The sequence below is a fragment of the Lolium rigidum genome, chromosome 1, assembly GCF_022539505.1.
Source record: "Lolium rigidum isolate FL_2022 chromosome 1, APGP_CSIRO_Lrig_0.1, whole genome shotgun sequence".
Taxonomy (NCBI): domain Eukaryota; kingdom Viridiplantae; phylum Streptophyta; class Magnoliopsida; order Poales; family Poaceae; genus Lolium; species Lolium rigidum.
Genome location: NC_061508.1, coordinates 233,566,380 through 233,578,805, shown reverse-complemented (window position 1 = coordinate 233,578,805; position 12,426 = coordinate 233,566,380). Strand labels below are relative to the sequence as shown.

At 43.4% G+C, this 12,426-nt stretch overlaps 1 pseudogene; it reads left to right on the top strand.

Annotated features, from left to right (window-relative positions):
• The first annotated feature begins 660 nt into the window (after window positions 1-660).
• On the top strand, window positions 661-8,535 carry LOC124691438 (annotated as a pseudogene).
• The last annotated feature ends 3,891 nt before the right edge of the window (window positions 8,536-12,426 follow it).

Below are 12,426 nucleotides of genomic sequence, written 5' to 3'. Positions count from 1 at the left end.
ATAAAAACAGCACGCACCGGTCCATCTGCAAAGGCGCAACAAACGCGGCAGACCATTAGAGCTACCAGCGGCAGATCCGCGGCTGGGACGAGCTTGGGAAAAAGCTTACCGGCGAGGCGTGCGCGGCGGCGTCGATTCTGGCGGATTGGTGCCCATTCGCGCGCCAGTAGGCGGAGCGGATGCAGCGGGCCCCGCACGTGCTTCTGCCGGTCGGAATCGGAGGGGAAGGGCGGGGGAGGCCGGGATCTGCGGCGGCACGCGGCGGCGGTTGGCAGGAGGAAGAGGGGAAGGGGACAGATGAAACTTCGCCAAGGGGCGGAAATGGATGGAGGCCAGCCTCGCACAACCCCTCCAACCCGAAAACTTAGGGTCGCGCGGCGCAAATCGGAGCGGCCCGAATTTTTTAAAAAAAATAGGGGTTCGATGGTATCTGAACGGCGCGTTTTTTGCCCTCCAAATCGGAAATCAACGGTTATTATGCCGATGGGTCGGATGGTATCTGCTTGAGATGCTCTAAAGCCAAGTAGATGACAATTTAGGAAAAAAAAACTGTATATGTTTAAATTTCTAGATGTATATATACCGCCCCCTACCCTCCGCAGAGTTAGTGGTATATATTCACAGAGAGAGAGAAAGGGAGCCAGAGTTGCAGCTCCGACAACTCTGCTGTGGGTGTAGAGCGGCAGTCTTCGTCGTCGTCGTCGCCAGCCGCCCCCTCCCTCACACTAGGGCGCGCTGACGCCTGGTCTCTCAACTCAAAGATGAAGAGCAGCTTGATCCCTGCGCCCGACGAGGAGGAAGCGGCGGCCTTGGTGCCGCCTCCGGCAGCCGGCGCGGCCCCGTGCAAGGTCGTCGACGACGACAACGCTGCTCTGGGCGTAGAGTGGCAGTCTTCGTCGTCGTCGTCGTCGCCAGGCGGCGCAACGAAGAAAGCGTGGTGGTGGACGGCGCTTCTGTCGCCGACGAGGGGCGCCGTCGGGATGGTGATCGGCGGCCTCGTGGTGCTCGCGCTGCTCGTCGGCACCACATGGATCGACCTGGACGCTGTAAGTATACGCGCATGTGCATGCCATTTTTTTCTCTCTCCTTTCGACCGAGTTATCTTTGCAACCGCGCGTGTTCTTACGATCTTAGGCTGCATCACACTGTTGGAAGAAAATCTTAGGCTGCATCACGAGAACATATCTAGTGATACCATCCTTTAGATGATACCATGATACCATACAGAAAAACGTATTTTTATACGTGCGAAAAAATTATACGAAAAAATATGAGTGCTCATGAAGCATGTTCCTACATCATCACAAAATTTCATATCCAAAATCAACATGGACACTGAGAAACAAAAATGAGAAAATCAGCATGAATAGTGTCATTTTCTGATTTTGTCTTTTTGTGACACTAGGTAGCACTATTCATGCTGGTTTTCTCTTTTTTGTTTCTCAGTGTCCATGTCGATTTTGGATATGAAATTTTGTGATAATGTAGGAACATGCTTCATGAGCACTCATATTTTTTCGTATAATTTTTTCACACGTATAAAAATACGTTTTTCTGTACGGTATTATGGTATCATCTAAAGGGTGGTATCACTAGATATGTTCTCGCTGCATCACAATTCGATCACAACCAGCTAGACAAATCAATAACGCGAATCAACGTAGTGAATGTATAGCATTTATTTCCTTTAATCGTGTTATTGTGCCATGGTGTATCACAATTCACAACCACCTAGGATTGTTAACACGAACTAAGCGCTACGTAGCGATAATATGGTATTCATTAGGCCAAATTAACGCAAGGGAAATGGAAAAGCATCAGATAATATAGCCGTAGGATAAGCTTGGTCCGTCCAGTCCTAAAACATAAGACACAATTATTCCGCATGTTTTTTGTTGTACAACTTCAACCACTAGTATATACCCAAGTTATATTGGATTCCAAATGTATAAATGGCCTGATACTGGATGCGGTAAAAGCTCGAACGACCTTCAACCACTCCTGCCTGCCTGCCGAGCCGGCAAAGCGCATTCCAAGCGGGGATTGTTAGTACTCCCTCCATACCGGTTCAAATGACAATTACGCATCTCGACAAAAAAGTTTGACTACAAATTTAGTCAAGAAAATACAAGATATATGTCACACAAATTATACCATTAGATTCATATTCAAAAGAAGTTTCCAATAGTATAATTTTTGTGATATATATCTATATTTTGTTGACTAAATTTGTAGCCAAACTTTTTTCTCGAATTGTGTAATTGCCCTGTAAACCGGTATGGAGCGAGTACCATTACATTTGTCTTGCAAATCTCTTTTACTATATCATATACATATTTATACAATTTCTATGAGCATGTTATAAATACAAATCATTGTCAAAGTTACAACTTTTTAGTTAACGAAATTTAAGGACGTCCATATTATATTTCGGGATGGAAGGGGTACTATTGTATCTGGTGGCGGTCCCATTCGAAAGTCAAGTATAGTGACCAATGCCCGTTGAGCTTTCTAGCGTTCTCTAGCTAGCTGCTCCTTCGAACGCTACCTCGTTGGACCAATGACGACAAGCCAGCAACGCTACGATCCAAGGATATATATGTAGACTTCTATCTTGGACTTTGAACGAAGAAAACCAGATCATGTATGTAGAAAAAGAGACGAGAAAAACGAACTATGTACGTGCTCCACGGAAACATCAGCTTCAGTGTAGCTATCTAGATCGCTGACGAAGTCGGCGATAATACGTACGTGTCTCGTCGTGTGTTAATTCATGAGGAAAGTGCTTCACGGGATACACACGCTCAGCGTCCTTCTTGACTCAGGACTCAGGATGCTCGTCTCTGTGCCATTTTCTCAACCAGCAGTAGCTAGCTTGCCTTTTGTCAACAAGATACATGGAAATTCTTGCAACTAATTAACCATCCATATGTATGGAAACTGAACAAAATATCCTGGAGAATCATCACTAGAAAGATATTGCCCTTTCTACAGGTTAGGGAAGGGCAAGTCCCTGCTAGACACGTGGAGATATTCGGATTGAATGAGCCGTGCGGGAGGAGACACTGCCTGGTTTTGTAGGGTGGTAGACTGACAAATAATTGAAACGAAAATGATTTCTAAATAGAGAACTAAATTATGAACCATTTTGATCTTTGCACTTTTAACGTAATTCTATAGTGGAATTTTTTTTGCGCCGTAAATGTCCTGGTTGTGCACCATAGGTGTTCATGTCTCAGTAATTATCTATTGGATGTGCCCACAACAAAGTGAAACAGTGCAAGTGGTAACTTTTTTTGCGAAACACAGTAGTGAAAGATTGAGTCTTAACAAAGTGATCTGGCGGGTTTTGTGATTGACGAAGTCATCACATGTATACTCTTCTATCGATGAGAACATCGCCTCAAGAATATATGGTGAGACATCAAAGTGTCAAACCTGAGGTTTAATCCCTGGTGGGTTGGAGGTATCACTACTCTTCTAACCATCGAACCATAGGTTGCAGTTCAAGTGGTAATTGGCACACCAAATATTGTATAAACACACTTTGTTTTAATCTATTCATTTTTTTGCCAAAATGTGAACATAACAATCTTAAAAATAGAACAAAAATAAGGAAACAAGCGTATCTAGGCCTAGAGACACCAAGACTCAAGAACTTGTCCAATCACCCTTCTAGGTCTTAGCAAACAAAACAAAATTAAGCTCCGTAAATCTTAATAAAATTATGCATATTCATATTGAGTTAATATATACTTATCATATTTTTTTGTCAAACATCATGACCATTTGCTAAAAAAAATCAACAAATGAAAAAATGAGACTCACCCCTGCCCAAATTGCGAACCAATTAATTCACAACCGATATGGTTTTGTGAACTCACTGACGAAATATTAAAAATCGACGTAACCAGGTTCTGAAAATCCGCTCAAGAGAAACGGGAAAAATCCACTGAAAACCAGCCTCCCTCCTAGCGACGCGACGTCAACGCGAGAGCCCTCATTTCCCCGAGTTCCTCCCAAATACTCCATTGTTTTGACCCTTTGATCGAGCCGGGACTCGGCCGGTGTGCCAGCGCTGAGAACGATACGCTGACCGATGTTCCATGGAGAAGCAGCGAGAGCTAGCGCCAAGTATGGAACGAAACGTACGAAGCCCGCTTCCTGCCCATGTACAGATCAGATCAGATTAGATTGGATTAGATTAGACGAGCCAATGTTCAATCAGGACGGAAGTGACGACCTGCACACTGAGGTGTCTAGTTTTCCTTTGCGGCGTGAGTTTTATTCTTAGTTAACTGATCATCTGCTTGCGTAATATCATGTCGGCCAAGAATCGGTAGACAAGTATGTGGAGTTGTTCATGCGTGGCCGTGCCAAATCTTCTTTGTTCCGACGACATTTCGAACATCAGCTGATGGCTAAGTCGTCGTCTAGTGTTTGCGACATATGGAAAAGGCCATCTCGGAATAAAAAATCAGTTCGATCATAAGTTAGCTAGCATGGACCTCATCGAGAAATTCTCTTGCAGGTTCATTAGCTAGATTTGCACGGTTCTAATTTCTATAAATGTACCCTAAAAATTAAATATCCTGCCCATTCGTGGAAACTTGAAAAAATACTCCATTTGTTTTTACTTTCTGCTATCCGAGAGATGGCCGTGTCATGGTGCGCGAGCTAGGTGAGAGCGATATGTACTGACCAATCAATGGGAGTTTCACTTAGTATAGGGATCTGTACGTGAACGTTTTAATGATCAATAAGGACGTTATCTTGCCGCAAAGAAAGGAAATAATTTTTTTAGGAGTGATCAATAATGCAGTATCATATAAGGTTGGTCGTAGTTGGGTGTAACTTAGAGTAGTAACATGTGTCATTGTTACTAGTCTAAGTTACTATCTCATTGTGTCATTTGTTATGTGGTAGCTCATCTTGACTTAGGTTTTGTGATGTTATGGTAACATAGCTAGTTACCATATTACTTTTTTTTCATTTATTATCATGCCATGTCATCAAAATATCTTGGGGGGTGTATGATGTTATTACCTATGTTACTCCCACTATGAATAGTCTAACGGTAGCATGGTCTCCTTATATGAATTGATTTGTACAATCTCAAAGCAAAATTATGTATAAGATCTGCTTGACATTTTTAGTTATAGTTGCTATGATCTTTGTCATTATGAATTATAGTACATATTACTTGATGCTAATATAGATGTATGTAGACACATTTTAGTCGTAGATACATCTATTTTACCATCAAATAATTTGGATCGGGGGGGGGGAGTAATACATTTTTTGGATGCATGAAATGTGTGATAGTACCTACAATACATTCATTGTTTGTAAGGGCTATAAAACGAAAACCTGACCCTATTAGAGCGATGAGAGCAAGCAGACCAACAGAAGGGCACCGAGTGAGGATTAATTGGACTAGATGAGCTATCATATCCTGGAAGTGGAAGTTATCACAAGCACACCAACGTGTTTAATTTTGGATCGCAGTAGATGCTGATGCACCAAAAAAGTTCTGGCATAATAAGTAGGTCATCTGTGTGTGGCCATGCACATTACCCTTTTCACCGGTTTGGATTTTTGGTGCATTCAATTTGACAGCTACCTCTTTGTTGTGACATTTTTGGCCATTTGACGGTTATATCTGCTAGCTAAAGACGTTTGAACATATTTTGACCCTTTACTGTGAGGCAAAAGCCCCATAGCTCAACTTTTATTAAAAATATTTACATACAGTTTATATACGAGCTAAGGCTAGAACCATGCAAAGAAGCAAAAGCTAATCTAAGCTGTCAAGGCAAAGAAGAGATCCAAGTCAGCAGCTTCTCCTTGTGGTCAAGTTTCGGTCTATGAGCCTGCAATGTAGTATCATGAAGAAAGTGGCCCTTCAAGGTAGCAAACAATTATGCTACTTCTACGGACGGACTCCTACGAAAATTTTGTTACGGGCTGACGTGTGAGCTGCAGATTTGATCGGGAGGATTTGGCTAGAACTGCCATTGCCGCGCTTGTTTCCTCCAATCCGCGTCGATCCTGTCCGTAAGATTAGTCCGTAAACTAATTCCGTAAGTGTAGCATTGTTGGGCAGCAAATCTAGGCCTGACATGCATGCTCAAAAATCTGTCGAGTTCTGACCTTTCAAATCTCCTAGCATAAGACGTTTGCACATTGCAAGATAAATAATGGCATGGTCAGAAGCAAGGCAAATAATACACATATCAAGCTAGTTGGTTGCATAGTTGCAAATGGATAAATTTTGCGACGCGGATTTTCTAACGGCACCGGTTCCTACCGGTCTTAATCTGACCGGTAGTAGCCTCGCGATTCGTGTAAATATTTTTTCAGTTTGGTGTCTATTTTGCTTTGATATGATATATATATGATATTTATTAGATATGTGTGAAATTGTAATCAAATCTTGTTATTTTAGCAACATTATACATATATTTCAAACGTATTCAAATTTATTTAGTTATATTTCATTTAAATTACCGCGAATCCTAATTTATATACAAGAAATTACGAGATTTTGTTAGATTTTTATTTGGATACCAAATATATGTCATATGAAGATGATACACACTAAATATGGAGGAGGGACTAACACGAATCGCGAGAAAATGGAGGGTGGATAGCTGTCCGGTAGGAAACGGTGCCGTTAGAAATGACTTTCCCATAAATTTTGCTCGTGTACATGAATTAGATTAAGCAAATGAAATAAATTATGCTCCTGTACACGAATTAGATTAAGCAAATGAATAAAGTTTACTTCTTACGATACTTGTACTAGTTATAATGTTTAATAATGCTGCTCTGTGTTGCTCTTGTACATGTGTCGTGGACGATCGATCAGTCCTTCCTGCCGGGCAAGGGCCGCGGCAGCATCAGCCGGCGTGGGCAACATCCTCCTCGCCGCCACCGTTCATCGCCGCTCGTGCCCATACCATTCAGCTGCGGCAATTCGTCCTCCACACCACAATGCCGGCGCGGCATGCCACCACCGTCAGCAGCACCGTTCCCATCGCCCGAACAACCCACGGCGCCGCCACCGTCGTGCCCCGACTACTTCCGGTACATCCACTCGGACCTCGAGCGGTGGCGCGACTCCGGGATCACGAGGGAGGCGGTGGAGCGCGCGCAGCCGAAGGCTGCGTTCCGGCTGACTGTGGTGTCCGGCCGCGCGTACGTGGAGACGTACCACCGCGTGTTCCAGACGCGGGACGTGTTCACGCAGTGGGGCATCCTGCAGCTGCTCGCCCGCTACCCCGGCCGCGTCCCGGACGTCGACGTCATGTTCAACCTGGAGGACATGCCGGAGTTCCGCGCCGCCGACTACCCGGACCCTGCCACCGCGCCGCCGCTCTTTCGGTACTGCAAGGACGGCACCTCGCTCGAGATCCTCTGGCCTGACTGGTCCTTCTGGGGTTGGTCCGAGGTGAACATCCGGCCGTGGGCGCCTCTCATCGAGGAGGTCGGCGAGGAGAACGCGCGCCTCCCGTGGCAGGACAGGGAGCCCTACGCGTTCTGGAAGGGGAACGCCGGCGTGTCGGAGGCGCGCCGCGACCTCTTCCGGTGCAACAACGACTCCGCCACCGGCAAGGAGTGGAACGCGCGGCTGTTCGCGCACGACTGGGGCGCCGCCATCCGGAACGGGTTCAAGGACTCCAACCTGGCGAAGCAGTGCCGGTACAGGTACAAGATCTACGTGCAGGGCCGGTCGTGGTCGGTGAGCGAGAAGTACATCCTCGCCTGCGACTCGCCCATGCTGGCCATCGACACGCCGTTCAGGGACTTCTTCTCCCGGGGACTCGTCGCCGGCAAGCACTACTGGCCCATCGACCCTGCAGACAAGTGCCGCGCCGTCAAGTTCGCCGTCGACTGGGGGAACTCGCACCCGGAGCAGGCGAGGCGGATCGGCCAGGAGGAAGCGGGTTCGCCAGGGAGGACATGAGCATGGAGTACGTGTACGACTACATGCTGCACGTGCTCAAGCAGTACGCCGCCCTGCTCCGGTATACGCCCACCGTGCCGGAGAAGGCCGTGGAGCTCTGCCCCGAGTCCATGGCATGCCCCGCCCAAGGTCGGGACAGGGAGTTTATGATGCAATCCAGGGAGAGGTACGTCGCCACCTATGAGCCGTGCACGTTGCCGCCGCCGTTCACGGCCGAGGAGGTCACGAGGATGGCCGCCAGAGAAGAGGATGTGCGAAGGAAAGTAGCCAAGATGGAGGGGAGGTAGAAGGTAGAAGCTCAAGCTACCAGTCCAGTTGCAACGGTACCTAAACAATTTGATTTAGGTTTTTGCTGTTTCTAGTACTACTCCCTTCTATGTATAATAAATGTCCTAATTTTAGTTTAAATTTAAATTAAAACTACAATATTTCTAAGTCGATGCTAAGAAACATTCCATCCGGAGATTAAGATTCGAATGGATTTTTTATCAATTGCTTAACATGTGTATATGTTGGGTCTTTTGTATCATTAGCCTCTCGAGCTGGAGTTTTGTCACACCTAACATCTAAAGATGCGTTTGGTGCAATTTACTCTTATAAGAAGCTACAAGGACACCCCACGTGTTGCTGTGGGAATCTTTTAAAAATGGTATTGTATAAATGAAATGGTATAATGCACATGAAATATGAATTGTCTATACAAGTATGCAAGAATACTCGAGATGGTAACTTCAATTTATATTATTTTTTTGTACATTTCATGGCTATAAATTATTTATGCGGACAATTGAATGAAAAAAATGGTAACATGAATAGCTTGCATGAAAGGATACATCAATAGTGAATGTTAGTGGGGATGCCATGGACATTTGATTGGCTAACGGAATAAATGATGTGGACGGCTAGCTTGCATGTAGAGATAGACTAACATTAATTATAGTTAATGGAGTTTTGCTTTATAAGAAGTATAGATGCTTCTGAATGGAAGGAACTAATGATTGAACTCTCAAAATGATAAACCACATCACTAGTTATTTCAAAACAGAAGATGATCTAAGAGAAATGAATAACTTGTGTTGATGATCAAAAGCAACCCCCCGAATTCTTTCATCATAACTTTATGTTCCTCAATCTAATTTTCACCAGGTTTATGACTCTTACTTCATGGAGCAGTGATATTTAAAGTAGCACATAGTACATGGTGGAGATGCATAAGCTCTCTCCAACTAGTACAAAATAAATTCTAAAAAAGTAAATCTTCGAGATTTTTATATTATTTCTTCTTCCATGACATACTCTTGTACTTTTCTGAAGTCGGCGGAAAGAAAATACAAAACCACAAACCTGTAAATACCAATAAAGGTTCTCCCATAGTTTTAATTTTAATTTGAGACGCAATGCCAAGGCTACGTACATGCGCGCAACCATTAAAGTATTCAATCAACATTGGCAAGAGTATCAACACCGGTATGAAATGGCAAAGTTACCGGACAACCTTGTAAACGTCGCTTGTGAACCGAGAGTACGAATCACCATTGTAGGGAACGTAGAAGACGGGACAAATATTATGAGAACAATCATCCTCGCGATAACCATAAGAAAATACCCAAAATAGATCTGATGAAGCAGGATCTAAAAGCCCATACCTAGAAAACTGCAATCTTCTAACACCACGATGTCGAGACGGAGATCTCATTTTCGCACAAAGAGGTGAAGATTACTTATTGTAGGCAATGTCATCTCCATCGATGTGGGTGCCAAAAAGAAGATGACTACCAAATCCCTAAAAGAATACTACTTTTATCAAAAACTCCACACTAGACCGGGTTCCCCACCCTCCCGATGCCGGTGAGGCCGGCCGAAGGAGGGGGACCCGATCTATGGAGAAGGCGGAGGTGATGGCGACACTAGGTTTAGGAGGCGGCGGCCGTATTTTTGTTTGATGATCAACGGAAGTAACCTGAGCACTATTTCTCTTTATTCTTACAAAGAGGTAATGGAACCTATCTGTTTAACTATCATATGCAAACAACTTGAAAAATAGGGTCAACTAGTGCTAAAACTTGCGATGATGTGCAAAACTCGTCCTAATGACTCTAGAACGGACATGTGGTGCCTTATGCTACTAAAAGTTTTGTCGGACACATATGAGCGGACATGTGGTGCCTTATTCATGCAGGTTACACCTGTCCAATGGTGGACATCGAGGCCGGTGGATAAAAGTTATGGAGAATCTTTTAGATTACAATCTCCCTTCTGTTTTGGTGCTTGCGGCGACACCAAAACTATGTGGTGTTTAATGGCGTGGCCCCTTTGTCGGAATCTATTAAACTAAAGTCATCACATAATTGGAGAGTGACGCAGAGGCCTCTAGAGTGCCTCGAGCACGAGTGTCGGAATCAGAAACAGATTCGTGAATCTCAATAAATTTTAATTCTAGGTGGCATTAAGTGGGATTTTTTCGATACAGAGATCAGAAATAGATTCATGAATCTCAATAAATTCTAACTCTTTGAACAAATGAAGATCTTAACATAGGAAATGGAGCTACGTCTATGTATTGGGGGTTGTTTTTGGTGGACCATCAATTATTCCGTGTTGTGAAAAATGTCAAATAATGTATTCAGCATGTAAAGACCATAAGTAATTTTTATTTTATTATCTCACGGATACTAAATGTGCACATGGAGCATGAGTCTCTATAATATAGCACATGTCTTTTGAATCCCATTTTTCGTTTGATGGGACAATTGTATACACCATCTGTTTCATATTATTTGTCGCAAGGTCGGATATATCTATACATAAAATGTGTATCCGTACACCCTAAACACTTTTATATTATATATCCAAATCAGTGATAACTAATATAAAATGGAGGGAGTAATTTTTATTCACTGAAGCTCTTAAATAGGTCTCAACAAGATAAGCATGCAACGTAGATCCACATACACAATAAATTCACAAAGAACAATCTTATTCATAATTAGTTGCAAACATATTACAGTTCCGCCCTAGTTTGAAGCAATACCTTAAACTAAGCAACATTATTAAATATTTATGTTCTTGCCAAATGTCCACCTTTTCATTCGATCAATAATGTCGTATTTCTTAGTGGGACTATCCAAAACCATATATACAATCTGAGGGATCAATATTGCTTTCTTCATTATCGAGGTCTCGACTTCTCACGACCTAATCTTTCATTCCGGAGTGGGGACTCAAATGGTAACTATTTTTCCTAAGGATGGGTCATATATGGAGATTTAGTCATTTATTTTCGACTCCTGAATCGAATGACAATTTATTTTGTCTGAAGATATGCCATATGTTATACAGCCCGTCCTACGGGAGATGCCTCTAAGGACCACCAAGTCATCCAAATGGACCAAGGACTCGAGCACGTGCCAAAGCGAAACAAGATGAGGTGAACTCACTCCTTACTACCTTCGATTTCGACACTCCATTGGATGGCTTGCTACTTCATTCCGATACTTTATGTGTAATCAGGTTTGATCCATCCCTCAATGACATGGACTATGGGAAGCTTGGAAGAAGAGGAGGAATAAGAAGAGTTGCAAGAAGATCTAGCTCCAGGCTGAATAATCCGCCCCCAAAAATAGATCTAGATATTCCTTATGAGGAGCCTTTACCCTTACCTAAGACCAAAACTGAAGCATCACAATGTTGTGGAGAAACAACTCCACCGTGTTGCTACAACGTGGACAGCATAATTGTTGAAGGAACCGCTTCAACGTGCTTTGCTAGATATCGCTCTAGGGGCGTATGCTAGATATCGCTCTAGGGGCGGGGCTGTCAAGAGTTCAATCCAAAACTCTCAACACACAAGATCTAGTCCAAGATCTTAAGACAGGACACAAGGTTCCATTTATTTGATAAATAGGGGTACATAGTCCGATTTCATAGGTAGATGTTGGACCTCTATTTATAGGCTGCATGAGCCTTCACTATTTAGCTCTACTCACAACTAGAGTATTCTAGAGAACACTACATAAGCTAGGAAAAGAAACACACACAACCTAGTTACAACTCATAGCTAGAACACTCTAGAAACCACTACAACACATATGACTATAGGACCAAACTACCTAGAATATAATAGAAGTGTGTAGAAGCTACTACTAGATTTTAGTTGGTTCTATTTTATTTTATTTTTATCTTCTGTCCCTCATCATCTTACCCTGGTTGTTTAGAACTCGACCTCGAGTTATCTTCATAGAGTGCTTGTTCTGGATGATAAAGAGCCAACTCTGCCATACTAAATGTGTTGGAGATTCCCATCGGAGTTGGAAGATCTATCATCTTAGCATTATCATTTATCTTCCTTAGAATAGAGAAGGGTCCGACGTCTAAGTTTCCCTTTAATGTCTAAGGCGGTCTTTGTTTCCGGAGGCATACCATCACCTTATCACCAACTTGGAATGATTTTAGCCTCC